The sequence below is a fragment of the Neofelis nebulosa genome, chromosome 18 (assembly GCF_028018385.1).
Source record: "Neofelis nebulosa isolate mNeoNeb1 chromosome 18, mNeoNeb1.pri, whole genome shotgun sequence".
Taxonomy (NCBI): domain Eukaryota; kingdom Metazoa; phylum Chordata; class Mammalia; order Carnivora; family Felidae; genus Neofelis; species Neofelis nebulosa.
The window spans coordinates 29,459,435-29,467,360 of NC_080799.1; positions in this window are offsets into that span (position 1 = coordinate 29,459,435).

Here is a 7,926-nt window from a genome sequence, read left to right on the forward strand (position 1 = left end):
GAAGAAAGAATCCATACAGGTACAGGAATCCATACATAGTTCAGGTCCTATGCTAGTCATTTTATAGACATCATCATTAATTCATTCAATAAAAATTCAGTGAGCATCTATTATGTACTAAGCCCTGTGCTAGCACATCATTTATTTGTTCATATCTTTTTTTATTCTGTAGTTACTCACTGAGTACCTATTCTGTACCAAACACTGTATTTCTATTCCATACACATGACTCCCTTTCCCATTCATTCATGCACTCACTCACTAATTTATTATTTAATTAACTCTTTCAACAACTGCTTATAGGAACTTGCGCTATACTAGACACTAGGTTAACAACTGACAAAAGATTAAAAGCTCTAGAAAGGGAAGAGATGGCTCATGGGTGAACCTTCATCTAAAATGGGGAACCACAAGGGAAGCAATGATCCTAGGCTTTATAGAATCATGGTGCAATCTGCTTAGTGGTCAAAACTTTATGGGAAGAATGCTCTGTAGAGTAGAACTTGCTTTTCTCAAGACTCCCACATTGTCACCAATATAGATATGAAAGATAAAGTCTGAGGTCTGATTAGAATGGATAGGTGATTTTCTAGGGTTTGGTTGCAGAGAACATAATCCACTTCAGCTACTAAAGCACAGATCTCTTGGGCTTTGGACCCTGTGCAAATGGTCCTTTGGAGCCTTGTACAGAGATGGATTTTAGAATCCTTGGAACAACTGAAGAAACAGCTTCTAGAAGGAGCTACTAGGAGTGACTCCCAAAACAACACAGCAGAACTGAACCCCAAAGGATCCTCTGCTCCACCAGACTGAAGAAGCTGCCTGTGAAACTAGGAATCTGCAAACTATAGATCCAAAGTGTCTCTGCTACACACTGTACCAGCAAAAAGAGTGCCTCTTACCTTGCTCCCTACTTAACTCAGTTCAGAATCTGAGTTTCAAGCAAGTGTGTCTGACTTTCAGAAATCCTCTCTGGGAGATGTAGTTTCTTTCTAGGAAGAAAAGTGCCTTTAAAGGAAGCTGGAATAAAAGTGGATTGAGTCAACTCACAGTTTTCCTCACAGAAGATTAATTTAGTTGTAAATCTGGATTCTGTAGCTAAATCTAACACTTTAAATTACCACCACAATATACCGTTCCATGACTGGTTTAAGCTTTCCCTTTAAAAGGCTGGCTGATACAGAGAAAGACAGATACCATATGTTTTCACTCTTATGTGGATCCTGAGACACTTAACAGAAACCCATGGGGGAGGGGAAGGAAAAAAAAAGAGGTTAGAGTGGGAGAGAGCCAAAGCATAAGAGACTCTTATTTTTTTTTTTTTTTTAATTATTTATTTTTGGGACAGAGAGAGACAGAGCATGAACGGGGGAGGGGCAGAGAGAGAGGGAGACACAGAATCGGAAACAGGCTCCAGGCTCCGAGCCATCAGCCCAGAGCCTGACGCGGGGCTCGAACTCACGGACCGCGAGATCGTGACCTGGCTGAAGTTGGACGCTCAACCGACTGCGCCACCCAGGCGCCCCAAGACTCTTAAAAACTAAGAACAGGGGCACCTGGGTGGCTCAGTCGGTTAAGCGTCCGACTTCGGCTCAGGTGGTGATCTCACGGTCCGTGAGTTTGAGTCCCGCGTCAGGCTCTGTGCTGACAGCTCAGAACCTGGCGCCTGCTTCTGATTCTGTGTCTTGCTCTCTCTCTGACCCTCCCCGTTCATGTTCTGTCTCTCTCTATCTCAAAAAAATAAACATTAAAAAAATTTAAAAAAAAACTGAGAACAAACTGAGGGTTGATGGGGGGTGGGAGGGAGGAGAGGGTGGGTGATGGGTATTGAGGAGGGCACCTTTTGGGATGAGCACTGGGTGTTGTATGGAAACCAATTTGACAATAAATTTCATATATTGAAAAAAAATAAAAAATAAAAAATAAATAAAAAAAATAAAAGGCTGGCTGAGTATAAGCAAGCTAATGGTCCATTCTTACTGCAGCCCAAATGAATCAGAATTTCTGTGAATAGGGACCAGGAATCTGTATTTTTTTAACTCCTGTAGTAAGCTCTCTGATCAGCACAATTTGAGAGAATAGTTAATTCATACCAAATGGCTTGATTAACCTCTCAGGAATATGTGCATCTCAACAGAATACAATTACCTGTAACTCAAAAGAGTAGTTGGTCTAGGGGAGCCTGGGTGGCTCAGTCAGTTAAGCATCCGACTTCTGCTTGGATCATGTTCTCATGGTTAGTAAGTTTGAGCCCAACCCCAGGCTCTCTGCTGCCAGCATGACAGCATGCTTCAGATCCTCTATCTTCCTCTCTCTTCCCCTCCCTGGCTCGTGTTCTCTCTCTCTCAAAAATAAAACAAACATTATAAAAAAAAGAGTACATGGTCTAATGTCAGAAGAATACTGTTAGCAGAAAAGAGCTTTCTGGTTTCATCAAACTAAACCAGGTGGGCACCACTCATTTCCAAATGTAGTCAAATCTTCCTTAAGAGGTTTTAGGAACTTTCCCCAGCATTGAAATAGGAGTGCCAACTACAGTAACTAACTAGATAGTTGCAGAGTTAGATCTCAAGAACTGAAATCAGACACACATCAGACAGAACAGTCTTTGCTCTCATAATGCTAACCACCTAACAGAATAAACTAACAGGTAACCAGACAACCATTTACCATTTAGGGACGATAAGTAAGTGCCCTGAAATTAGGGCAGGGCTATATACACAAGGCAGTGTGGAAACATTGACGTGGATCCTTACTCAGCCTACAGGCAATGGGAAGTCTTCTTGAAGGAAGTGATGTCTTAGCTCAGATCTGAAGGATGAATTCGTCAGGCACAGAGGCTGGCAAGAGGAAAGAGTGCTCCAAGAGCAGAGACCCACGTGTGCAAAGGCCTGGAGTCCTGAAAGAACCTGGCATGTTTGAAGAACTGGAACGTGTTCAGCACGGCCAGGGAACAAAAAACAAAATTACTAATTCTGAAAGCAGTCCTGTACAAAGGGAAAGCAAGGGAGGCAACATCAGGAGACATCCTGGAAGGGCAGAGAGAGCTGGCATGGACTTTCCCAAGGATTGAGCATGGATCATTCAATGCCCAGAAAAAAGCAAGCAGCCTGCACATCTACTAACTGGCTGCAACTGAGCTGAATAAGCAGCTGACGGGAATAAGCAGCAAGTCCAGTAGGGCTAGAATGAAATCATTGTTCCAGGTTCATGCTAGCAGAACTTCTAAAGAAGAAAAGCTTTCAGTGGGCTTGCAAGAGAAGCCTGAGCATAATTCTAATTACCGCAGGAGTCTCCATTTAGAAGCACATAGCACAGATTGTGTCTTTAAACCAAGCACATTGGGAACACAGTTAATCTTTCAGTCCATCAACACTGCATGGTTCCTTTCAGGCTCCATTCCCATTCTTGCATCCTATCTAGGTAATGGGAACACTGGAGAGCAGGTGCAGGGACACACACACACACACACACACGCACACACAGAAGCTCACTGATGAATGCGTAGTTCTCACCCATTCTTCCTGGTAAGCTCCACCCCTACTAAGCCCTTCTGGCTTTTGACCTCCAGGCTAGTTCTCCCGTTTTCCTGCTCACCTGACCTTCCACACTAAGCACCACCTTGCTATGCCTTGACTACCCTCAGCTGTAATCTGAATTTTCCTTCCAACTAGGCTGCCTTAAGAGATGTTTGGGTAACTAACACTTATCCTGATAAGCACTGAGAAATGGGTAGAATTGGTGAATCATCATATTGTATACCTGAAACTAATATAACACTGTAAGTTAGTTATACTTGAATTTAAAAAAATAGCTGCTTTGATAGACACTCTCCTTGTTTTACCCTGGATAGTGTTTTGTGATGAAAAGATTGTAAGTCTTGAAGACTTGTTTTAAACACTGGCTCTACCCCTTCCTAGTCCTTCTACCCCTTCCTAGCTTTATGACTCTGAGTAAGTGGTGACTTTGAGTAAGTGACTAAGTGATGTAGCCTCAGTTTCCATATCTGCAAAATGGAAACAACAATATTTACCTTAGCCTTGCAGTGGAAATCAAATGAGAAACCCGTGTAATACATTTACTACAGTATCCAGCATATAAATATGCTAGAAAAGTGAAATTTCTTTTTATTTTCTTTTCTCTCACCAAAAGGAGTGGTTTTCTCATGGCCACTGGTCTGATATTAAGTAATTATTACGATCATGTTTTCTTTTTCCGGTTTCCCAGATTATGTTGAGCAGAAACCAGATAGTAGCACTTGTTTAGAATTTCTTGCATTCTTAGCAATTCTAAGAATAACCATTGCAGCACTAATAATAATGCATATTTGATTTCTCCCACACTTTGTCTCAGAGAGTATGATGTTTCTATATAGTCAGTTGTTTTGTGGTTCCTTTGTTTCACAGACTTTCTTGCTGCTCCTTTTAAGAATTTATCTTTGAATTATCACAATGGCAATGATAAGTGAAATGTAGCCTAGAGAGTTTAAATCAGTTGCTCATGTCCATCTCAGCAATGCCATAGATGTAGCCCATTACTCTAGTGGGCTACCAGATGTGGTACTTCCCTGACAGGGGCCATTGGAAATGTGGGACATACATGGGGTTGTCATAGTGACCAAGGGGGCACCATTAGCATCTGGAGAAGCCAACTCCACAAACTATCTGCAATGTTCACAGTTTGTCCAGGTCCAGATGTCTGTGGTGACCCACCAAGAAACACCATATAAAGCCCAATGAAGCCACACACAGAAATTCTGGGGGAACTGAGGCTGGGCTCAAGGGTTATTTCCATCCAGAGCAGATTTTCAATTAAAAGAAAAGTTATTTAACATATGTAATAGACAGGTAAGAGATACGAATTGAGTTCTTCTTCTATAAATTAAACAGACAAAAAACTGTCACAGTACTTTATTTTCTCTAAATCAAATTTGAATCCCAGTTTCATCCCATTGGCCAGGCAGGATATTCAATTCCAGTCATTATCAGAGCTTCCTCTCACTCTCCAGGACTAGAAAAGGGCCTCAAAGTTAGAAAGAGCAGAATATTCTAGGAGTCATTTTGCTTTCTGAAATCAGGGAGCTCTACTGTGATGGGTCTTGCTTGGCCATGGGAGCCCTGAAGGATGCTAGAAGCCCAGTGTCTAAGAATAGCTCCATAGGTGTACCTTGACCATCCATCCTGAGATCTTGATACCCCAAAGTTTGTGAGGGAGCCAGCCACACATTCTAATATCTCACAGAACCTATCTACCTTCCTAGACTTGGGGTTCACTTTTCTCTTCTCTCGGGCCTTCTCACTTCTGCAACTCCCAATAAGAACTTGTCCCCCTCCATCCTCACTTTTTTTTAGGATTCATATAGTATTTTCTCTCCCAAAAAAGTCCAGGAAGGGGGCTCAACTCTCAGGCAAAGACCTATAATGAACTGGCTCCTTTCTTGGGAAATCCCTTATTTCATTTATTCTAAGATATACATCTTTTCCTGCTTTATAACATCTCTGATATCATGAGGCATCTCATTGTTGATGGCATCTTACCACAGCTTTTCGTCAATGGACCTCAAGACATAGGTATCATTTCCTGTGCATATTCAAATTTGGTTGGTACTCCAGGTGGCATGACTGGACACCTACAACTCGACCTTTCAGTCAACAAACCACTGAAGATCACTTAAGGAAGGGATATGAGTCTTGGCTGTTATCTGAAAACCTTTCACTGTAACATCCTGATAAGATCAAGAAAATGTCAACATCAGAATTTGTAGAATTTTCGTCAAAGAAAATCCCAGAGACAACAATGGAAGGACTCTTCTAGGAAATACCACATCACCAACACTGAACAAGACAGAGAGTGACACCATGAGGAAAAAACAGACACCAGTGACTACAGATGACTCTGAGTTGAAAAGTGATTCATGGTCATTACACATTGAATGTGAAGAGGTTTCAGGACTACTCCAAACAATTATTTGCTTTAATTTTCTTTCATATGTCCATAAGAGTGATACATGTTGGAAATCTATGTCTCAAAGGGGCTAGCAAGCTCTTTTCATAAGTATAAAATTAAAATTCTAAATGATAAGCATGTCTCATAGCTTAACTGGTAGTGTGTTTTGTTTTTTCTTAGTGAAATATAAAATAGCAGTGCATCTTACAATCAACAGCATCTTAAATTCCAGGAGATAAGGTATGAGGAGAACAGAACACAAATGAAGACTTCAATAGATGACCCAGCCACACTGCCCAGGCAGGAATCTTGCCAGCTGAGAGAGAACAGCTAAAGCCTGGAAAAATGAGATCTTCAGAGAAGGAGGAATTCCAACCTTTGCCCATGGTCTGCAATTTCTAGATCTGGGCCCTGAGTCCCTGCCTAAACTCCCCACATATTGCCAAATGAAGAATGAAACGACAGACCCTTGAGCTCTTGCATGCGAGATCTTTGCCAAGGAGCACAGCAGAGGAAGGACCTGTCTACCAAGTGGCCTCAGAGATTCTGACTGGACGTGAAATGGTTTAGCTCTGAACACCACTTAATGGCTCTTGCCTTCTCTGATCACTTATCCATTTGAAACATGATGCTGCTATCAGAAACCCAGGGGATTAGCTCTGTCCCATGTCCTGAAACACATCTGCTATCTCTGCCTTTCTCCTAAGTCTAGTTGAGCAGAAGGGGCACAGGCTTCAGATCAGACCCAGATAGACCTGCTTACACATACCAACTTACACAGTTATTAGTCCTGTGTTATGAACCTCCCTCCCTCCCTTTCTTTGGTCCCTCCTTCCCTTCCTTTCTCCTTCCTTCTTTTTCTCTCTCATTTTCTCCCTCCCTCCCTGCTTTCATTCTTCTTCAAAGACTTGCTATACATCAAATACTGTCCAAAGCATGTCACAAAATTATCTTATTTAATCCCCAGAACAATCAATGAGGCAAATACTATTTTCATCATCCTCATTTACAGACTGGAAAACTGAGGCCCAGGAATTAAGCAACTCGCCAGTTCACACAGACAGTAAGAGGCTGAGTGAGGATTCAGACCCAGGCAGCCTAGCCCCAGAGTCTGTATACTTCCCTACTATGGTCTGCTACATTGTCACCATTGTCAGCCCCAAATAATAGCCATCTCTGGGTCTTGTGACGCTTAAATAATATAAGTAAGGTCCCTGGCAAATAGTAAGGCTTTAATAGATGACAGTTATCAACTTCATTCTCCAGGTTGCCAGTCTTTTAATTCACGTACAGAATAATAATAAATTCTACTTATATTGTTTTACAAGTATAGAAAATGGCTGCACTTAAATTACTTTCATTGGTTCTTATAACAGTCCTATGATCCACTGTTTTTTTTTAAGTTAATTCATTTTGAAAAAGAGAGAGAAAGCACATGAGTGGAGGAGGGCAAGAGAAGGAGAAGGAAGAGTCCCAAGCAGGCTATGCACTGTCAGTGCAGAGCCCGATGCAGGGCTTGAACCTGTGAACCATGAAATCATGACCTGAGTCAAAACCAAGGGTCAGACACTTAACTGACTGAACCATCTAGGCATCCCCACTGTTTGTCTTATAATAATGTTTAGCATACAGTATTATATGTTCCAGGCATTATTCTCTGTGCCTTACACATTTAATCCTAAACTCACTCAGTCCTATAGCTCTGTAAGTACTATTATTATTTCCATATTACTGGCTCAGAGAAGTTAAGTAATATGCCCAAGGTCACAAAGCTAGCAAGTAGTGGTGCTGGAATGAAACTCAGAGTCTGATTTCAGACTCTGAGTTCTGAACCTCTATTCTGAGGGGGTCCATATATGAGGCAATTCAGGTTCATAAATGCTCTGATGAGTAACAGAGTAAGTGACAGAGCCAGAACTCAAATCCAGGTCTGTCTGCCACCAGTGTCCTGGTAGGTGATGTTCCTAACTCTGCTGTCTT